The sequence below is a fragment of the Engystomops pustulosus genome, chromosome 6 (genome assembly GCF_040894005.1).
Source record: "Engystomops pustulosus chromosome 6, aEngPut4.maternal, whole genome shotgun sequence".
Lineage (NCBI taxonomy): Eukaryota > Metazoa > Chordata > Amphibia > Anura > Leptodactylidae > Engystomops > Engystomops pustulosus.
The window spans coordinates 184,693,459-184,716,106 of record NC_092416.1 but is presented as its reverse complement, the minus strand read 5'-3'; the positions used below and the strand labels follow the sequence as shown (position 1 = coordinate 184,716,106).

General features: G+C 47.3%; 1 protein-coding gene across 1 annotated transcript in view; it reads left to right on the top strand.

The window, feature by feature from the left end:
• LOC140065412 (uncharacterized) overlaps nucleotides 1-22,648 on the top strand; it is a 40,200-nt gene that overhangs the window by 6,648 nt on the left and 10,904 nt on the right. The gene's annotated exons all lie outside the window — the stretch shown is intronic.

Below are 22,648 nucleotides of genomic sequence, written 5' to 3'. Positions count from 1 at the left end.
TTGTAACATAGTCTGAGGTTGATAGAATATTGAGAAGTCCAACAGCTTAAAGGAAATATACCACCAGGATGAAGGACTGTAAACCAAGCACACTGACATACTGGTGTGCGCCCCCTCTGGCAGGATCTGCTCTTCTTTTAGCTTCCTATGGCCTTGTTTTTATGAATAAAAGTCTTTAAAAATGACACAAATGAGCCTGATGGGCACCATGCTCCATTAGCACCCATGGAACCTGGAGCCCCTTAGGCACATTTGCATAATTTTGAAAGCCTTTTTTTTTAACAACCAGGGTGTTAGGATTAGTGGATCCTCTGGACCACCGCGGGAGATGGAACTAGCCAACACCCGGAACCGGAGCCTAGCGGCACCTGCTATTCACCAGAGCCCACCGCAAAGCGGGTTGGACTTGCTGCGGCAGGATACCACTAGGCCGTTCCCAGGTGTGACCAGCCCACGGTGGCAGCCAAGGTCGAGGTACCTTAGCGGATGACAATCTCGTAGACAGGTCCAGGCACAGGGTCAGGGCAGGCGGCAGAGATGCAACGTCAGGTCCAAGTCCGGGGTCAGCAACAGGAGGTCCAGGCAGGTGGGAACGGGAACACAGGCACACAGCAACACGGAGGAACTCAGGTAACACGGCAACACAGGACTCAGGAATGGGAACACACAGGAATACACAGGAATACAGGAACACAGGAATACTCGCTAGGAAGCTTTCTCTAAGGCTATGAGGCACAAAGATCCGGCAGGGAATGATGGGAGACAAAGGGTTAAATACAAGACAGGAAATGACCAGCGCCAATCACCTGCGCGCTGGCCCTTTAAATCTTGAGACAGTGGCGCGCGCCATAGGGAGCGGGGCCGTGCGCGAGACCTAGTCCGGACGGGAGCGGGAGCCAGGAGGGGTAAGTGCAGAGGAGCGGGACCGGGGCAGCGGAGAGAGGCACGGGCGCACCCGTGACAGTACCCCCCCCCCCCCTTTGGTCTCCCCCTCTTCTTCTTTGTCCCAAGAAACCTCTGGAGGAGAGTCCGATCAAGAATATTCTCTTCAGGCTCCCAGGATCTCTCCTCAGGCCCGAACCCCTTCCAATCTACAAGGAACCGCTTACCCCTTACGAACTTCATGTCCAGAACCTCCTTGACTTCATATACAACAAAAACCAATAGAAGAAAAAGAGCCTCATAGAATATCACTATAGCTCTCAACACACAACATAATCAATGACCCAAAAAGGAGAGCCACAAAAGATCATCAAAAATAAAATTAATAATGTATTTTATTATGAAATTGATACACAATGTACAAGAAAATTCTATCACATAATAGGGAAAGACAATAATGGGAAACAAGTGGCCCCTGATGAAAAATGGGGCAACCACGAAAAGCATAAGCCCCTGCAGACACCCCAAAACCTATAGGTAAATAATAATATAAAGACAAAAAATGTCTAATAAGTAATGGTAAATGATGCAAACGGGAAAATGGGTAGAGAAATTACCTTCCGGCTCCCACTTTGCACAAAATCAAATAGAGTTCTTACCCGTAAGCATAATGACAGGTATGATGGGGGTCCCCATGAGGCCAATGAACTACACCCCGACGCGCGTGTCGCTGATGCTTCGTCCTCCTGGAGAATCAGCCTCAGGAGCCGGAGGAGGGGATTGCTGGGTGAAGCGGTTCAAGACGACTGGCTTCAGGAGGGATACATGGAAGGAGTTCGGGATGCGCATAGATGGAGGAAGGCGGAGCATGTATGCCACTTGATTAATGCGCTTGATTACCTCAAAGGGGCCAAGGAACCGGGGCCCAAGTTTATAGATGGGTATCTTAAGCCGGACGTATCTGGAGGATAGCCATACTTTGTCACCAGGAGAGAAGACAGGAGGAGCTCGACGTCTTTTATCAGCCTGGGTCTTGGTACGGTCTGTAGCTCGTAGAAGGGACTGGCGGGTCTGGTCCCAAACAGCCTTGAGATCCTGCACCAGATCCTCCACCGCAGGGACAACAGAGGGAGTAGACAGAGGAGAGGTGGGCGAGGAATACGTCCATAGACCACAAAGAACGGAGCCGAACCAGTAGATCCCGAGTCCAGTGAATTGTAAGAGAACTCAGCCCAAGGTAGAAGGTCAGTCCAATTATCTTGACGGGCTGAGACGAAGTGGCGCAAGTAGCAGCCCAAAGTCTGGTTCACCCTCTCTACTTGACCATTCGACTGAGGGTGGTAAGCAGAAGAAAAGTCAAGGATGACCTGCAGCTGGTTACATAAAGAACGCCAGAATCTTGACACAAACTGGACTCCTCGATCGGACACAATGTGAAGCGGAAGGCCATGCAGCCGGAAGATATGATTGAAGAACAAACTGGCAAGCTGTGGTGAAGACGGAAGACCTGGAAGGGGAACAAAATGGGACATTTTGGAAAACAGGTCCGTCACCACCCAGATGACAGTATTGCCCGAGGAGACAGGCAGATCGGTAACAAAGTCCATAGCCACGTGAGACCACGGGCGACTGGGTATCGGTAACGGGAGTAACAGTCCAGCCGGTTTGAGACGAGAGGCTTTATTGCGGGCACAGGAGGAGCAGGATCCCACAAACTCCCAAACATCTTTGACCAGGTCTGGCCACCAGTAATAGCGGGAGATGAGGGCCACGGAGCGTTGCACCCCAGGGTGCCCAGCCAGACGAGAAGAATGTCCCCAAGACAGAATCCTCTTCCTGAGAGCAGGTCTAACATACGTCTTGCCAGGAGGTAGCTGCCGAAGGTCCACCGGAGCTGCAACAACAAGCTGATCACGAGAAATTATGTGCCGAGGAACTGGTTCATCTCCAACAACATCTGAAGAACGGGACAAAGCATCAGCCTTGACATTCTTGTCTGCCGGACGAAAATGAATCAGCAGGTCAAAGCGGGAGAAGAACAAAGACCACCGGGCTTGCCTGGGATTCAGGCGCTGGGCTGTCTGGAGGTACAGAAGATTCTTGTGGTCAGTGTACACACAAACAGGATGGAGAGCTCCCTCCAGAAGATACCGCCATTCTTCAAGAGCAAGTTTGATGGCCAATAATTCTCTGTCTCCAATGGAATAATTTCTCTCAGCTGGGGAAAAAGTCTTGGAAAAGAAACCGCAAGTCAAAGTTCGGCCCTTGGGCCCTTTCTGAGTGAGCACCGCTCCAGCTCCAATGGAGGATGCGTCCACCTCCAGAAGAAAGGGTTTGTCCATATCTGGCCTAGAGAGCACGGGAGCCGAGGAAAAAGCAGACTTTAACTTGGAGAAGGCCATTTCAGCAGCTGGAGACCAGGCACGTGGATTGGCACCCTTCTTGGTGAGTGCCACTTGATTAATGCGCTTGATTACCTCAAAGGGGCCAAGGAACCGGGGCCCAAGTTTATAGATGGGTATCTTAAGCCGGATGTATCTGGAGGATAGCCATACTTTGTCACCAGGAGAGAAGACAGGAGGAGCTCGACGTCTTTTATCAGCCTGGGTCTTGGTACGGTCTGTAGCTCGTGGAAGGGACTGGCGGGTCTGGTCCCAAACAGCCTTGAGATCCTGCACCAGATCCTCCACCGCAGGGACAACAGAGGGAGTAGACAGCGGGAGAGGTGGGCGAGGAATACGTCCATAGACCACAAAGAACGGAGCCGAACCAGTAGATCCCGAGTCCAGTGAATTGTAAGAGAACTCAGCCCAAGGTAGAAGGTCAGTCCAATTATCTTGACAGGCTGAGACGAAGTGGCGCAAGTAGCAGCCCAAAGTCTGGTTCACCCTCTCTACTTGACCATTCGACTGAGGGTGGTAAGCAGAAGAAAAGTCAAGGATTTCTCTAAGGCTATGAGGCACAAAGATCCGGCAGGGAATGATGGGAGACCTAGTCCGGACGGGAGCAGGAGCCAGGAGGGGTAAGTGCACAGGAGCGGGACCGGGGCAGCGGAGAGAGGCACAGGCGCACCCGCGATCCGCGATATGGATCGCGGGGGTGCCCGTGACAGGGGCACGGTTGCCCCCGCAATCCGTGGTATGGATCGCGGGGGCGCCCGTGACACAGGGCATGAGAAGCTAATAGAAGAGCAGATCCTGCCAGAGGGGAAACACAACAGTAGTTTTTTTTAGTTTTCATTTAAAATCTTGAATATTGAAATATTATGGAAACGAGACCAGGATATATGCTTAACCCCTTAAGGACGCAGCCATTTTATAGCTTAAGGCTCAGCCCCATTTTTTTGTATTCTGACTTGCGTCGCTTTGTATAATAATAATAATAATAATAATAATAATAAACAATTTATTATTCCCCGACAGAGGAAAAGAAAGTTGTCACAAAAGGCTATGAGACTTATTTTAAATACATTACAAAAATACCACGGACATACAACATATATTGAATAAAAACTACTAAAATATACACAATACGAAACAAACTCAAAGTTTACTGATCTAAGAGACCCGGAAATTATTCGCCACTCGAAGCTATCTTCGCCCCCTTATTTTTATTGAACAGATGGATAGAAGTCGACACAAATGATTTTTTGTATCTGTCAGTCCTGCACCTGATTTCTTTTAGTCTGCCGCTAAAACTGCTTTGTTGCAATTCAAGTAGGCTAAATGAAGGATGTGAAGAATCTGACAATATCCTAGCACGCAACGACGCAGCCTGGCCTCCCAGTGCTCCATTTTCACACCAATGATGCTTTCCGCTTTTTTAAGGATCTTCCTGCATTTGCATTGGTCCTGGGCAGACAGACAGGGGCCCCATGCACAGACCCCATACATAAGAGTACTAAGTACCACAGACTCGAAAAAAGCGATAAGAAGATGGGTGTTCACTGAAAAGGCTCTAAGCGACCTCAGGAAGAACAACTTACTAGTCGCCTTCCTATAAACGTAATCAGTCTGAGTTTTCCACTTTAATTTATCATCAATCATTATACCCAGGTATTTATATTCCCCTACACGTTCAATATCAACCCCTCCGATGTTCAGTGGTTCGAATGAGGAATTCCTTTTTCTTGAAAAATCAACTATAATCTCTTTGGTTTTTGACAGATTTAACTGCAGGCTATTTACAGTACACCAGTCAAAGAATTCGGACACACTTGTCCTGTACCCCCCATCCTCTCCGTCTTTTATCAGTCCAACCAAGACTGTGTTGTCTGAGTATTTCTGGACGAAACACTCTTGGTCGTTCCTTCGGAAATCCGCAGTATAAACCGAAAATAAAAAAGGCGACAAAACTGTCCCTTGGGGGACTCCTATGCTAGACAGAGCTTCCCCCGACCAATAATTTCCAACTCTTACCCTTTGCGGCCTGTTTAGCAAGTAATTTAAAATCCAGTTTTCTTGTCCACAGATAATTTTGTAGTTTCTCAACTAAACACTCTGGCACAATACGATTAAAAGCACTACTAAAATAAAAAAACATCAGGCGTACCATGTTCCCTACATTGTCCAGATGTGAGTACACCCTTTCCAGCAAATAGATCAACACATCATCAGTACCTAGTCCAGGCCGATAGGCAAACTCTAACGGATCCAGAAGTGGAGAAACAACAGCACTCAGTCTATATAACACTAGTCGTTCAAAGACTTTCATGATCAGGGCAGTTAGTGCAATTGGTCTGCAGTCATTCAAATTTGTCGGCCTATTAACTTTAGCCAGTGGGACTATCATAGATGTCTTCCAGAGTTTTGGCACATAAGCAGAGTCTAGACTGCTGTTAAATATTCTAGCATACACCGTACTTAACTCCTGACTACATTCCCTTAGGACCCTAGCTTGAATATCGTCGGGACCCGGGGCCTTTCTCAATTTTGATTTGCTTAGTTCCTTTTGGACCTCCCACACCTCTATGTTCCTGATTACCGTATTCCGCGGATTGCACGATTGGGGAACCTCACTACTTATTTCGTAATTTCCTTCAGCTTCTGCTGTGAATCTGTTGAAGAACCTATTTAGTTCCTTGACTAATTTGCCACATTCTTCCACTCGCCTTACCTTACCAGGCAATCCCGTGATGTTTCTTAAGCCCCTCCATACCTCCCTAGGATCACCCACAGATAACTTCTTCTCCAGTTTATCCCTGTACTGCTTCTTGAAGTCTTTAATTTTTGACTTGACCTCCATAGACAACGTGTGGAAGTACACATCGTCCTTGCTACGAAACGCATGACAGCGCTTTCTGAATAACTCTCTTAATTCAGTGTTAACCCAGGGTTTATTATTGTGATGTAGTCTTACAACTTTCTCGGGAACAATAGATTTTACACAAACATTTATGTAGTCAGTGATAGTATCCACACAAGCGTCCATGTTCTCAATGCAGCCATCTAAAAATAAGTTCCAGTCTGTCGTGTCAAAGCAGAGCCTCAGTTCCCCGATTGCGGAGTCAGTCCACTGACACACAGCCTTAACGGTGGCCGGACACCGCAACCTTACCGGACTGTACGTGGGGCGTAGGTATATCAGGTTGTGATCGGAGAGACCCAAAGGTGCCATCAGAACCGGTCTAAAAGCGTTTGTAACATTAGCGAAAAAGAGGTCTAACACAGTTTCGCCACGCGTTGGCATAGTTATATATTGCACAAATTTCGGTAATGTTGGGATTACCCAGTTAAAATCACCTGTGATTATGAAGAGAGCCTCTGGGTATCTGTTCTGTAACACACCTAACTCTGCTGATAACAACTCTTTTGCGGTGGCCCCATTCCCTGATGGCTGGATATGCACCACTACCACAATCACCGCCTGAAATTCTCTAGGCAGATAACCCGGCCTGAGTGCTAGTGCCAACAACTCTAGGTCAGGCAGACATATTTTGCTTCGTACTGTAATATGGTTACTGCGGCACCACTTGGTATTTACATAGATAATCAAATAAAAGTCCTTTATCAGTCACAATGGCATGTAGTTCATCCATTTTGTTAGTGATTCCCTGTTAAAACAGACGGTACAAACGGTCTCATCCCTCTCCTAGATAATTTCCTCCTCAACCCAGCCCTGCATCGTCTATAGCGTTTACGTACACACGCTGGGACCCAGTATGAGTTTAACATAGCTTTTGGCATAGATGACTTAATTCCTAATAATGAGTCTTTCCTATAGATGATGAGTTCTTTACATTCCACTGACAACAAACCACGGTGATTAGTTCCAGCACGGTTAGTAAAAATATTAGTATTGTTATGGGTTATGACAGACAGTTCAGTTTGATGCGAATGCTCTGACTTGAGTACGCATGGGTAGACTAAGGGAGCCTCAGCAGCAAAAGCCGAGTCAGTCAGTTTGATACACGCTGGCCTGAACCCACATGTGCAGTTTGGATGAAATTACGCGGAATCTACATAGCTGGGAAGGCCCTTGGTCTCACATGGGTCTGGCAAAGACGCACACACAGGCATATCGGGAAGGTCCAAAACGCCCGAGTCCCGGGACGCACCACACAGCACATCTGAGACCCGAGGAACCCCCACGTAATCACCTATTGAGTGACAAGGGGCGCCCCGCAGACACCGGAGATAGGTGGACCCTCCGCCTGCGGGCACCATGCCAGAGACACCTTCAACAGTGTCCCCCATATGAGCCAGTCAGGACAATCCCACCGCAGCGTCACCCTGCCCTAGTGAAGAAAAACAGAGCCAACTTTGTACCTACTTGACCGACCCTGCTGCGTCCCTGCTGCCGTTTCTGCTGCGTCCTTCACTGCATGTCCAAACAATGTTCTCCACACTCCACTCGCGGCAGAGACGATGGCTTTTTCACCCGCAGTTACACTCCCAGCTTCTCCACAACCGACGCTCCGATTTCTTTCCTCGCTTCCTGCACTCCACTATCCGCGATCCCGGTGATTCCCGCTGCGTTCTACTCCCAAGTCTCAGACGATCTCCCTCTGCGTTCTGCTCCCGGATCTCAGAAAATCTCCCTCAGCGTTCTGCTCCCGGATCTCGAACGATCGCAGTGATTCCCTCAGCGTTCTGCTCCCGGACACACACATGGACACACACGAGGTACGGACACGAAACACAGCCGGATGTGACGTGCAGCCAAGCACTGGCGCACACAGGAAGTCTGGTGACCGTCCCTTTTCCCGAGATCCCTCCTCTTCTCATTCCTCATTGTTAAAAGACATGCCTGAAGGAGGAGCTATCCAGGATCCATAATATTGATAAGCCGACCCTTCATGCACATGAATAACACTGCTCCTGGGAGGTTTCTCCCAGGACACTGTTACTTATCAAAACGATTCTGAGATTTGCATGATAAGTTTTGAATTTTAAAAAAATTTGCCATTTTCCATTTGTCTACTTTACATTTTCATAATTTTTGAAATGTCTGGATAATTTATTTTGACGTCACAGGGTTTACAAATCGAATATCGCTTTTCCGTATTTTCAGAATTGACTATTTGGGGGATAATTACTGTTGTTGATGAAATTTCAAATATTTAACATCAAACTCCCCCCTATATAATCAACCCATTTCATATCTGCACTCCTCAAACTATCAGGAATGGCTTTTGGGAAGACTGTTAACCCCTTGAGATCTTCATAGTAATTAAATCAAAATGGAGGTGAAATTTAGAATGGTCAAATTTTGTTGGTTATACGTTCATTTAGCCCTAAAATGTCCACATCTCCAGAAGATAAAAAGAGAAAACTCATTGTACAATTTGTTATGCGATCTCTCCTGAGTACAGAGACCCCCCACATGTGGACGTTATTTGTTTTATGGGGGCACAGCGAGGCGCAGAAGGGAAGGAGCGCCCTGCAGCTGTATCTTAGGGAGATTGTGCTTGCTGACGTCCTCGTCCGTTACTGCCCCTCCCTGAGTTCCTCCCTATTGGGGGCGTCTCGGTTTCCTAGAGTGTGGGCAGTCACTTCAGTAATGTCTCTCCATGAGCTTCGCGCTCCTGGTCCGGAACTGCTGTCAGTCCCATTTAGGGAGTGGTCTGTGAAACTGACAATCCTGGTCTCTGTTCCCCCTGGTTTTCTGTAACAGTCTTGTCGGTTCCTCTGTATGCCAGTCTGGCAGAGAAGTTTCTAGTCCATTAACAAAATAGCTGGCAAAGTGAGGGAAACACATGTTACTCAACGTCTCGCCAAAGTCTTGCCAGGTATACTTAGGTAAAGTCTTGGTCAAAAGGGAAACAAAAGTCATAGGGGGTCATTTACTAAGGGCCCGATTCACGTTTTCCCGACGTGTTACCCGAATATTTCCGATTTGCGCCGATTGTACCTGAATTTCCCCGGGATTTTGGCGCACGCGATCGGATTGTTGCGCATCGGGGCCGGCATGCGCGTGACGGAAATCGGTGGGCGTGGCCGAACGAAAATCCGACGTATTCGGAAAAACCGTTGCATTTAAAAACCGAAAATGTGTCGTTTCGGAAGCGCTTACCTTCACCTGGTTCGGCTCGGTGTATTCGGGAGCGTTCAGATGTTCAGCGCAGCAGCGCCACCTGGTGGGCGGCGGAGGAACTACCCGTCCAGACCCGAATCCTGTGCAGAGAACGCGCAGCTGGATCGCGAATGGGCCGGGTAAGAAAATCTGCCCCATAGACTCTGTCATAGGGTGACAATAGGTGGTATAATCTGGGTGCACTGCATTATCAATCTCAGGTAGAAATTTCTCCCTCCAAGGTTGTACACGGTCTGAGCTCTGAGCATAACACAGACATAACATTCCAATCCAAAGCACCCCAGATTCAGAGCCACCCCCCCTTCTCCCTTTTCGACGTACAGGAGATGCTGAAACACATGGTAATGTTTCTATAATCGTCAAAATCAAATACGTTTTAACTGCACCATAAGCAAAACAAACAACAAAACTTCCCACTCCAAAAATTCTCTCAACAGAAGTTATTATATACCAGACTGTGCACTGTGCTGCAGGCGATGGATATGCAACACCCCTGCCGATGCAAGGCAGAGGGGTTGTTGCGAATACGTCCCAACATGTAGCTTGCAGCCTGTGTAGGGTCTGATCAACCCCACAGCATGTCACTACATAACACAGGGGAACACTGCAGCGGTAGAGTCTGCCCGGTAAGGCAGGAGTTAATTGTTTTATGTGAGGTAATATGTGTCAATCACATGTGTTATCCTATTGTATCTGTGAGCTGGGATGCGATTGGAGGAGGAACCACCACCTGACCAGTGGGAGTAACAAAACCCCTGGTCAGGAAAGTTCTAGAGGCAGAATAGAGTAGAGAGCAGACCAGTGCAGCCAGAGCTCGGCTCACTGCCTGAGCAGCTCTGAGGAGCTAGCTAGTGAGAGATAGGGGTATCATCCTACCTTTAAGGGTGATATCTGAAGCAACCCAGGACAAGCTGAAGCATCCTACTAGGACACAGCTATCTCCCAGCCTGCCATTGCATCCAGGCTGATGATCTACTCCTGTGGTTCCATCTCCAACTGCAGCCCTAGCATTCTACCATTTGTCAAGGCATGTTGCTACTGTTCCTGTCGGTTCCAATAAAGAACTGTAAGTTATTTTTGTTCAACGTCTGGTCCCTGCTACTACGGCTGTCAACATCACGGGCACCCTATCCACCACACAGAGACTCATACTCCAGACACCAAAGGGTTGCCCCAGGGAGAACCGCTATAGCAGCCTCTCCCTCATAATTTCTTGCCAACACCACCCTGCTGGAGAACTGCCAAGCTGTAGGACAGCCCTCCGGTTCCCCATATCAAGCACGGTGACACCAGCGTGCCTAGGCCGCAACCGCCAGCCACTCAGGTATTCCGGGCCCCGGCTATCTCCAGGCCCCAAGAAAAGGCTAGGCCCCAGTGGGGGATGTTGCAAGTGGCGTCACGAACAGGATTTATACTTCTGTGCCTTATACTGGCACTATAAACTGTCTTTTATTACAAAGACTGTGCTGCCTAACGCTGCTGCCATCCGGGTTTAGGCCCAAGTGATTGTGTGCATTTATACAATGAACTGTATTACTGCTGCCACGTGCTGTTGAGCATCGATCCAGCACTTAGGAGGTTAAACCCTGCAAAGAACCTTGTCAGCTCTGCTACATCCGGCGCTGCCACGCCTCAAGCATTTACCTCAGAGGCGGTGGCGCAGCAAGCATTTCCAGCCCGCCAAAAATCTACACTGGCAGGGAATCCAGAGGTATCATCGAGCTCCACCCACTGTGTGAGTGGCGCGAAGTACTGTGGAGGAGGAGCTGGAGCGTTTGCGGCCGGCAACAAAGAGGGTTAATCGGCCATCTTGGATTTCGGCACAGGCCGCGCCTGAAGCCTCCAGCCCGCTACCAAGAGGTGAAAAAGCTGGTACAGGAGATGAAGACAGCCAATGTTATCCGGGAGAGTCACAGCCCATGGGCTGCCCCACTGGTCCTTGTGAAAAAGAAGGATGGAACCCTTCGAACCCTTCAATTCTGTGTTGACTATAGGAAGATTAACAATATCACCCACAAGGATGCCTATCCGTTGCCTCGAATTGAGGAATCCCTCGCAGCCCTAGTGTCAGCTGCCTTCTTCTCTACCCTGGATCTGACCAGTGGCTACTGGCAAGTGGCCATGGCGCCTGAAGACAGAGAGAAGACGGCTTTCACCACCCCAATGGGTCTGTTCAAGTTCAACAACATGCCTTTCGGGCTATGCAACTCCCAAGGCACATTTCAACGGCTGATGGAGAGATGTTTGGGTCATTGAAACTTCGAGACCGTCCTGCTATACTTGGCATCTACTCCAATGCCAATGAAGACCACCTCCACCATCTGGCTGAAGTTTTCCAAATCCTGACCCAACATGGTTTGAAGGTCAAGCTGTCCAAGTACCACCTGCTACAATCTAGCGTCAAGAACCTGGGACATGTGGTGAGCGCTCATGGAATTGAGCCAGATCCAGAGAAGATTGCAGCTGTCCACGACTGGCCTACCCCGTCAACCATACGGGACATCAAAAGCTTCCTGGGATTTGACAGTTATTACAGGCGTTTTATCCCGAAGTTTGCCCAGCTTGCGGCTCCCTTGCAAGAACTTCTAAGGGGCCTGCCGAAAGAGGGCCGACGTTCCCGAGCATCCATCGAATGGACAGCAGAACGAGAAGCTGCCTTCCAGATGCTAAAGCAACGGTTGACTGAGCCTCCGGTGTTGGGATATCCAGACTACAATCTGCCTTTCACCCTATACGCCGATGCCAGCAAGCAAGGCCTAGGGGCTGTACTATCCCAGCTCCAGAATGGAACTGAAAGGGTCATAGCCTACGCCAGTCGTTCCCTCCGAGAACCGGAGCAAAATGACCAGAACTACAGTTCATTCAAGTTGGAGTTTCTGGCGTTAGTCTGGGCTGTGACCGAAAAGATCAAGGACTACCTGACTGAATCCTTCTTCACTGTCTTCACAGACAATAATCCCTTGGCGCATCTGAACACCGCTCACCTTGGACCACTGGAACAACGGTGGGCCTCCAGACTTGCCAACTTCAACTTTACCATCAAGTATCAGGCTGGCAAGACCAATGACAACGCCGACGCTCTGTCCTGTCTCCCTGACCAGTGGAAGGGACCCTCCACGGATGCTCAGCGGGAAGATGTGGAGATGCCAGCGTTCTAAGCCCGGTTTGTGCGCCAAGATGCCCAAAGAGTTTACTTCTTACCGGCAGAGGCAGCGCCAACTACTTCTCAAGAAGAGTCAGAGCCCCCTGCGGAAAAGGACCTCTGGATTAGTCTTCAGGCTGATAGCCACGCAATAGGAGAAGTGATGGACTATCTCTCTAGTGGGCGAGTGCCTGAAAGAATCCGCCGGAGAAGAGCTGATGGAGAATTGTCTCAATTGTGGCACCAGAGAAAGACTCTGAACATGCATCAGGGCCTGTTAAAGAGAAGAACTCTGGACCCTATCACTTATGACCGGCTGTATCAGATTGTGATTCCCAGGAGGGACGCCAAGATAGTACTGGATATGTACCATGACCGGTCCGGATACTTTGGTGCTCAGAAGACGGAAGCCACCCTCCGAGGGTGCTTCTACTGGGTCAACATGAAGCCCGACATCGAAGCCTGGTGTCGGGAATGCCCAGCCTGCGCCATCGCTCGAGGAGAGCGACACAATCAAAGGGCCCCTCTACATCCCATTGTGAGCCAACGTCCCTTAGAGATCCTGGCATTGGATCATGTGAAGTTGGAGCCCAGCAGATCCGGTCACACTTATGCTCTCATGATCATCGACCACTATACCAAATTTATGGTTGCAGTCCCCGTCAGAGACCTATCTGCAAGGACCACCGCAGCGGCCCTGTGGAAGAGCTCCATCCTCCCCTATGGCTGTCCGGACCAGATCCTTACGGACCAAGAAACAGCATTTGAGTCCCAAGTCTTCCAAGAACTGTGCACTCGTAAAAAGCTGAGGACCACAGCCTATCACCCTCAAGGCAACGGGCTTTGTGAGAAGATGAATCTAATGCTGAGGACTCTAATCAACATGCTTAGGACTCTGACCCCTGCAAAAAGGGCTGACTGGCCAAAACTGTTGCCCGACTTAGTGTAACTGTACAACAACACCACTCATTGCTCCACAGAATACACCCCATATTATCTGATGTTCGGGAAGCACGGCCATTTCCCTGCTGATATGACCTGGGACATGGAGTCCCCTGATTCCCAGTCTCTACTCCCCCAGACTGACTGGGTTCACGAACACCAGAGGCGGCTGGTGGATGCCAGAGAAGTTGTGGATCTGCGGTTGGAAGAGGCCTGAATGAAACAAAAAAGGGACTTCGATCGTAATGCCTGTGCTGAGCCTCTTGCCCCAGGAGATCGAGTGTGGCTGCGCAACAACCATCCCACCAGTAAGCTAGATGGGCGTTGGGAGCGTGAGCCATACATAGTTAAGGACAGTCTCTCCCCTGAAGTCTACGAGATTTCAAGAGGAGACCGTCGACTACTCCGGGTGCATAGGAACCGGTTGAAAAGATGTCTTCGTCCTTTCGCCGCTATGTCCACACCTCTCACCTCAACCCCCAACTTACAGACCTCATTGTGTTCACCTACCCCCAGTTTCTTAAAACTTGTGACTGTGCCTCAACTCTGTGTTGTTGTTTCCACTCCAGTAAGAGGTACCCCAGAGAGACCATCATCCCCACCGCAGTCTCCAATACTGCTACCCGTGGAGGATGATCCGGTTTCAGAATCTGCAACCCCTGCAGCCTCAGAGGCAGCTGAGACTCCGACTCTAGCGCCCGACTCGGAGGAGGACGATGAGGAGGTTGTTATCTTCTCTCAACCGGAACTTCGGAGGTCTCAAAGGGAGACAAAAGGTAAAGCTCCTGCTTACCTGCAGGAATATCAACTGGTGTCACATAGAAGGAGGAGGCAGGTACATTTTTCTGACACCAAAGTACTTACCACCGAAGAAGATACTGAATAACCCCTGATGGGCTGTAGCCTTCTTCAGGTACTGTGAATATTGTAAATATGTTTATTTCTTTATTTCTGCTACTCCCAATTGGGCTGAACGCCCCTAACTCTATAGAGCCAGAAACTTTCCTGAGACTCTTTCCCTTATTTACTTATCTCAGTCAAGAGACTTTCCTTGAACTGCCCACTGTCATGTGCTATGAGAGCACCCCTTCCTCTGCCACAGCAGAGATTCCTACAAAGAACTCTGTCCCTCTACACATAGAGGAGACCCTTCTTCCTTTATTGCACTTTTCCCAACATCAAGGGCCGTACCCAGAAGATGGACTTTGCTATTAAAGACCTTATGAGAGACTTTTGCCAACTCAAAGGAAAAGTTGCTACCTATCTCATTGTATTGCACTTAATGCCTTCCTTTTAGGTATGGACATTCTGCATGCACTATTATGCCTTTCCCTTTTTAGGTAAAGAGACATTTTATCCTGCTACCCTGAGTATCCTACCTCTGTAACGTTTGCAACGTTAATGTTTTAAGATGTGTACCCATTGGGCTTCTAAGCCAATGAGAGTTTACCAAAAAATGTTTGCACACTGTCAATTTATGTCAGTAGTTTGCACTAACCTTTTATAGACTTTCCAGACTGTAGTGTGGCTGTGTCGGACCGTCTCTATGTAAACCCTGACCGCTATCTTATGCCTCAAACAGAAGCTGCTTAAGTGGGGGTAGTCTGTAAACTGCGGGTCCTTAGGGGACCGGGGGTGTTAAATTTGTAGAACCTGGATACCACTAATACAGGTGTAAGAATGTCAGTCGGCAGGTACTTGTACATTGTATAATGTCTTATTGTGTCACATATGCCAATGGAATGCATATATACACTATATAGTTGTCGCCAGGGAAGAAGTGTTTATAAAACAAATATACAGGCCTTGGTGCAAGGAGTGGATTACAGTACATGACACCACACCTTTCCTACTGTACAGGTTGGTTTAATGGCGTCAGCGACCAACTGTCACCCTTCGCATACACATGTCCTTGTCTTAGTCCGACACCAACCCAGGTGCCTGTCTCCAGGACCATGGGCGGTTTGTCCCTACAGATCAAGTAGCCTGCACTTCACAGAAGTGCCCTTTTGTAATTTACCTCTACCGGCCATTGCTTACACGGACCCCCCGGAGGTCCCCGCTGCTGGCCAGCGGTTGGTCCTCTGCGCCATAACCAGTCAGTAGTCGAGCCGAGGGCGGCTCTTTCAACTGCCCCGGGGGTATACAACACCCCTGCCAATGCAAGGCAGAGGGGTTGTTGCAAATACGTCCCAACATGTAGCTTGCAGCCTGTGTAGGGTCTGATCAACCCCACAGCATGTCACTACATAACACAGGGGAACACTGCAGCGGTAGAGTCTGCCTGGTAAGGCAGGTTTTATGTGAGGTAATATGTGTCAACCAATCACAAGTGTTATCCTATTGTATCTGTGAGCTGGGATGTGATTGGAGGAGGAACCACCACCTGACCAGTGGGAGTAACAAAACCCCTGGTCAGGAAAGTTCTAGAGGCAGAATAGAGTAGAGAGCAGACCAGTGCAGCCAGAGCTCGGCTCACTGCCTGAGCAGCTCTGAGGAGCTAGCTAGTGAGAGATAGGGGTATCATCCTACCTTTAAGGGTGATATCTGAAGCAACCCAGGACAAGCTGAAGCATCCTACTAGGACACAGCTATCTCCCAGCCTGCCATTGCATCCAGGCTGATGATCTACTCCTGTGGTTCCATCTCCAACTGCAGCCCTAGCATTCTACCATTTGTCAAGGCACGTTGCTACTGTTCCTGTCGGTTCCAATAAAGAACTGTAAGCTATTTTTGTTCAACGTTTACCTCCGTCTGGTCCCTGCTACTACAGCTGTCACCATCACGGGCACCCTATCCACCACACAGAGAGTCATACTACAGACACCAAAGGGTTGCCCCAGGGAGAACCGCTATAGCAGCCTCTCCCTCATCATTTCTTGCCAACACTACCCTGCTGGAGACCTGCCAGGCTGTAGGCCAGCCCTCCGGTTCCCCATACCAAGCACCGTTACACTAGCGTGCCTAGGCCGCAACCGCCAGCCAGTTAGGTATTCCGGGCCCTGGCTGTCTCCAGGCCCCAAGAAAAGTCTAGGCCCCGGTGGGGGATGTTGCAGATACACCAGGTGCAATGTGCTGCAGGCGATGGATACACCCGGTGCAATGTGCTGCAGGTGATGGATACTGGTCTGGTCTGGATCCTAGACACCATCCTTTTTCCTTTGTTTCAGGAAGGAAAATACATAAAATCTCTTTTTCGTAAAGGGGTTTTCCTCCCATGAAGACAAGTTTCTTATATGTACTCAGGATAACAAAATAACACATTCTCTAATTCACATTAACAAAAATGCAGAATTTCACAGTCCAACCTGTCTCTATCAGTCCTGCTGTAGACAATTTCAGTTGCCCCTTGACACAACCCTGTAACTTCTGACTTAGGGTTGGGCCGCCATCTTGGATTTGTATTTGCAGCATGGAGATCAGATTTCAGTCTGTCTCTGCTAAATGTCTGTAACCACGTTCCCTGCACGGAGCTCAGAGACACTCACATCTGGCCAGGAGATCGTGAGGAGAGAGAGAGGCTTCAAATTACAAGTTACGAGGACATAAGTGATCAGGGGGAAGGGTGAGGCAGGCATAGATCTGTGAGATGTAGCAGAGCTCACAGTGTAACATTGTAAAAGTCTGTCAGTCTATGTGTAATCGGCACCATGCATCTCTGATGGGTCTCATCTCAATCTCTGTTTCGGTGTCTTAGTACAGAAGCCAGATCAAAGTGTATATACACCTGTACCCTGATAATGTAACCACATTGTCCCCCCACAGAACTAGATGGATAATACAGTAACGTGTCTGCTCAGAGAGGCCCCGCCTACTCCCTGGAATAAAAACACAGTTGTTCGTGGTGCACAGTTTGCCCCTTAAGGAGCTACTCACGGTATAAGACCGGTCCACACAGTCTTTGAAAAAGTCCACAAAAAATAGAGAAAAATTTTTTTTCTATAACCGGAGCTCCAAGGAATCTTCTTCTCCCTCTTATTTTATCTTAAAACTTCGATGAATAGCACCAATCTTCAATTTCTCCTGCTGAAAGTATGTCACCATTCAGACTAGCACCATCGCATTCTCATTCTCCTCTTTTAATTGTATTGTAACTGGAAGAAAATATGCGGGCAGATGGTGTGGTACGTTCCAATAAGGTTAAAATTTATTCCAATTAATCATACTCATGCTCATACTCCGCCCCGGGCGGATTGGTGCTATTCATCGAAGTTTTAAGATAAAATAAGAGGGAGAAGAAGATTCCTTGGAGCTCCGGTTATAGAAAAAAATTTTCTCTATTTTTTGTGTACTCCCTGGAATATTACACTAACCAGCCTAGAGAGTGATAAAACTAAAACAGCAATGTAACTGAGTAAAATAGTAAAGTAAGGGGTTAAAATGAGGGCAGTGACTCAGTGTAGAGTCATCTATGAAAGTCTCAGGTGTCTACTTTCTTTGGGGGTTAGTAAATCGAGCTGGCGGCATCCGTTGTGAAACCCTTTTGAGTCTGTGGGGACAGGTTCCTTTGACAGCATTGGAGTAGTAGACTTTTTGTGATGGGTAGTGAACAGAGTAAGGTCACTGAAGGGCACTGCGGACCAAGTAAAGCATCTCAGATTGTGTCTCACATAAAGGGAAAGATGAACAGACAGAAGATTGACTTGATGTAAGTAGACAGTTGGTTGTTGAGGGCGAGAGTTATGTAGGACTGATGGAAAAGTGCAATGTTGACATAATGGAACATAAGGGTAGTAGTAGTGAAGTTATGAATGTTTTGAATATCTCAGAAAATTCCTTGAGAAACCTGATCAGATTTCCAGACACTTAGAACCTCTGAGTTTAATAGATGAACCAGAACAGAGTGACAGAAGTCCAGAAGGCCTTAGTTGTTACAAATCCTTCAGAGTTTCACCTGAAGAAAGAGACTGGCGATAACGGACATTTCAAAGTTTTTGATGTGGAGAGAATTTAAAGGTGTTTTCACATGAAAGACAATTCTCACATCTCAATCCCCTAGTGATGTTAACACAGTAAAGATTAGACTGTCTTTATACCAAGTCACTGCCTTCAGACTGACTCTTTCAGACTTAAAGTCCTATAAAAACGTTCAAACCCCGAAGGGAGTGGAATGCACACCTGGCCAAGGGCAGGTCTCTGCAAATATCTGAGACCCATATCTGTGGGCAACCCAAATGACGAACAGTATCACAGACACTATGACAATCACAACACAATATCCCCCACTCAAGCACTGCAGATCTCTGGACATCTAAAGGTTGCTTCCTCCATCCCATCTCACAGCTTTAGCTAACATCACAGACTGTCTATCTGTCCGTCACTGTCCAATAGCCTTACAAATGATTCTTTGCCACAATTATAGTGAGCGTAGTGTCATTAATGGACGTTTAAAGGCAAAGTATATCATTTCACACAAAGAAATGACCTCACCCAGTCCATCTGGTCAGTGAAACAAGTGACAGTCATGGTAGACAATAAAAGTAGGCTTACCCCGAGCGCTCTTTGTCAATTCTGGTCACTGGCAGTCTGGACTCCTGCAGAGGTCACCTCGACGGTCGAATGTCCATTTTTAGTAACGCTCAACCCAGCGACGCCAGATTTGTCAAAGATCTTTTATGTAAATTGTTTGATCTAGGGCTCAAACAGACCTTCTACAACTGTAAGGTGATTGCCAAATTTATAGATCTTTGTTCTCAGCCCAGAAACAAAAAAAACCTTGCAGATGGCATGAAAAGTTGATAAAATACTAAAATGCTATAGGTTAGCTTGAATATACCAGAACCTCCCCTTTAAGCCATTTTCCCAAATGAACTTTATGTATAGTTTTTATTGGAAAAATACTAAACTAGAGGGAAATAGAATGTTTATACTATGTCCTGTGTAGTCACAATATAACCTTCAAGCAGAGAAGCTGCAGAAAAAGACAAGGCAAACAGTAGCGAGGACAAAGTAATTTCTAAACAGTTCACAAAAAAAGATTTTTGAATCATGACATGGCTAGACAGTGGACAACATGGCCCCCGGCTAAGACTAGATGGCCTCCAGTTGGACAAAATGGTGTCTGGAGAAAAATATGATATCTCTCACATAGGTATGACCATATGTAATAGACAAATAACAGTTATCCTTGTCAGGAAGGAAAAAAAGGTGGAACAGAGGTCAATCAAAATCTCTACCATAAGCAACTGTAGGTACATAACCAGCCAATGAGGTACTATCAGTTAAGTGTTGTTTACACAGTGTTTCCATAGACTTATTCATATTAATGTGTCTAAGAAGATGTATATGAAAAACAAAAAAATGGAAACAATACAAGAAAATATATCTACTATAAGAGAAGGGGGGTAGCCGAGGGAAATAGAGGGGGTTACTAAAAGAGAACCTGTAGAATTAAGTAGTTCAGGTATAATTGATTGATCGAATAGCAGTAGAGATAACTAGCTCAGGTGAAGGTGCTGAACTCAGGGGGTCGGTGAAAAGCCATCCACGGACCCAAAGTCTGGAGTTGTTTTACTAACGTAGCATGTTGGAATGCCGTAAGCTCCTCTATTCTTTGGAGTGATAATATTTCTCGGAGGATGTCCATAGTTTTCCATAACCTGGGGATCAGGTCACGCACCACAATTAAGATGAAGCCCTTGAGAGAGCATCTTACTGAAGGTATTGAGCGGGATATTATGGATAAAAGCAAGGGTGGCGGCTCATTTTGTAGCTTAATTCCAGTGACTTTATGAATACATCTTATGGCTAGATGCCAGTATGCTTGTAATGGGGGACACTCCCACCAAATATGTAACATTGTACTGGGGGCTTGCTTACATCTCCAGCTCTCCGCTTGGCATGAGGGGAAATCAGTGTAGCCAGGACCCAGTAGTACCTAGAAATAATTTTTGTAGTTGGTTTCTTGGGCTTTGTTAGAGATGGAGAGCTTATGGCACAATTGAAATAATTTGCAGCCCAGTCTTCGAGGATGTAGGAGACCACTAACGCGTGTTCCCAGGCACCAACATAGGGTGGGAAAGTCTCTGGCTATTTGTCTAAGTAGATGGCGTATATTGCAGAAGGTGGGCGAGGGGGCAATACACATATTTTAAAATTGGTTGATGACTATGTGCTGGAGTAGTCTAGATTTAGAGGACAAGTAGAAGTGGAGTAATTTTGAGTATTCCTACCTGGAGCGCACCAAGACCAGTTGATCAAGTAACAATTCCTCAATGGATGAGATTGAGGCAGATAGTGTGAAAAATAAGCCTATCATTGGCTCTGAGGGGTGACAGATAGGTTGACGAGACCAGTAAGAGGGCTGTCATCGGCAAAGAGTTGGTAAGGCTCAGGTGGATTTCTTTAAAGGGGTATTCCATTAATCAGCATAATTCATATACAAGTGGGCACTCAAAATATAAGCTAATGTGTAATTAGTTGTTATTTAAAATTTTGCTCCCCTTAGCAGAAAATGCTGATGACATAGACTGTAATGAAGAATTAAAATGCTACTGGCCCTTTAATCAGTCCGTTAATTTCCTCCGCGTTGTCCGTTGCAGGACAGAAGATGGCTGCTAGTCATATGTCCACATCACATGTCCTGTACCTGCCTGGGCAGGGTCATGTGACCACCACTATGTTAGGCTGTAGTCGGTTGGTTGCAGTGCATCCAGTATGGCCGGTGTTGTGATAATAGCAGTTACACATCATTACTATGGTAACAGAGCAAGAAAACCTGTTACATCATCACTGGGAGCAGAGCATAAGAGGGAGGAGGAGTTACTGAGAACTAAAGGATCATGGAACTTGTAGTTTCCAGTGGCGGCCATCTTAGTGATAACTCCACCTACTTTAGAGAGGCCATAAATTTTGTAAATCATAAAATCAAATTATTTAAGCTCCGTTTTGTGACTAATGACATTGAGTATTGTTGCATTCATTTATTTATATCATCACTGGTTTTTGTGTCAGACGTTTATATTCCCGGAATACCCCTTTAAGTCTTTAGGGTCTGCTCCATGACTTAAGGGAGCTTTGAAAGGTGGTGTTCATGTGTAAAGGAGGGATTTCAGAAGGCTTGGGGCAAGTATAGTCTCCAGTTCTATCCATACCTTATAAGATTTGTTGTGATATAAATCAAGGATGCGAGCTTGAACAGTCGCGTAGGTCTGTACTTTTAAATGATGGTGATAAGGCACCAGCCTTCTCATTTTTAATAACCAGTCTGAATGTAACAAGAAGTAAGAAACCAGAGCCCATCTCGCTTATGGGGGGGTTTACGCGTCAGTCAGTCTGGAGGTTCTCATGGTTTGGGGAGATGACTACAGGATGTTTAGCTCCTTCCAGCAGATATCTCTGCTCTTTGTGAGTTTTATCACCATCAGTTCTGTTTTTTTATTTTTTTTGTGTGCAGAAAAAGCTGTAAGGATCTTTTTTCCCTTCTATCTTAAATCAGTCAAGTATGTCAGGATGTCATCAGTAGTGGATTAAAATATAGGTGATTTGGACGGTAGCCTGGTGCCCATGGCCAAACAACCCACCAAATTTTATACTAAGAAGGACCTACACACATGTAAGCCTTGTACGTTTCTTCATGCTCTCAATACACATGTATATAAGAGCCATTTCAGGACCTTTGAAGGTTTTATAAATGTCCTGAAACAGCAGATTGAAAACAAAAGCAGAAAGGATGCATCCCCCATTCTCCAAAAAGCTCAATTCAAGTACTAGATGTAGAAACTGATTCCAGATTCCAGAGAGCTATAATATTCATACAGCCCAGGACCCATGGGTGCAACACCACACAAAGCGGGATGTACTTGCTGCAGCAGGGTGCCACCAGGTCGCTCCACAGGTGCAACCAACCCGCTGTGGCAGCCAAGGTCGAGGTACCTATTCAGGAGACAGTCTCCTGGTCAGGAACAGGCAGGTTGTCAGGGCTGGCGGCAGAGATGCAGAGGTCAAAGTTCAGGTCCGAGGTCAGTAACAGGAGATCAGCAGAAACGTGAACAAGGAACGGGATAGGAACAGGGAGCAGGGACCAGGGGGAGTCATTTACTAACGCCCCGAATCGCGTTTTTCCGACGGGTTATCCCAGGATTTTGCCCCAGGATTTTGGCGCATGCGATAGGGTTGTGGCGCATCGGTGCCGGCATGCACACAGGA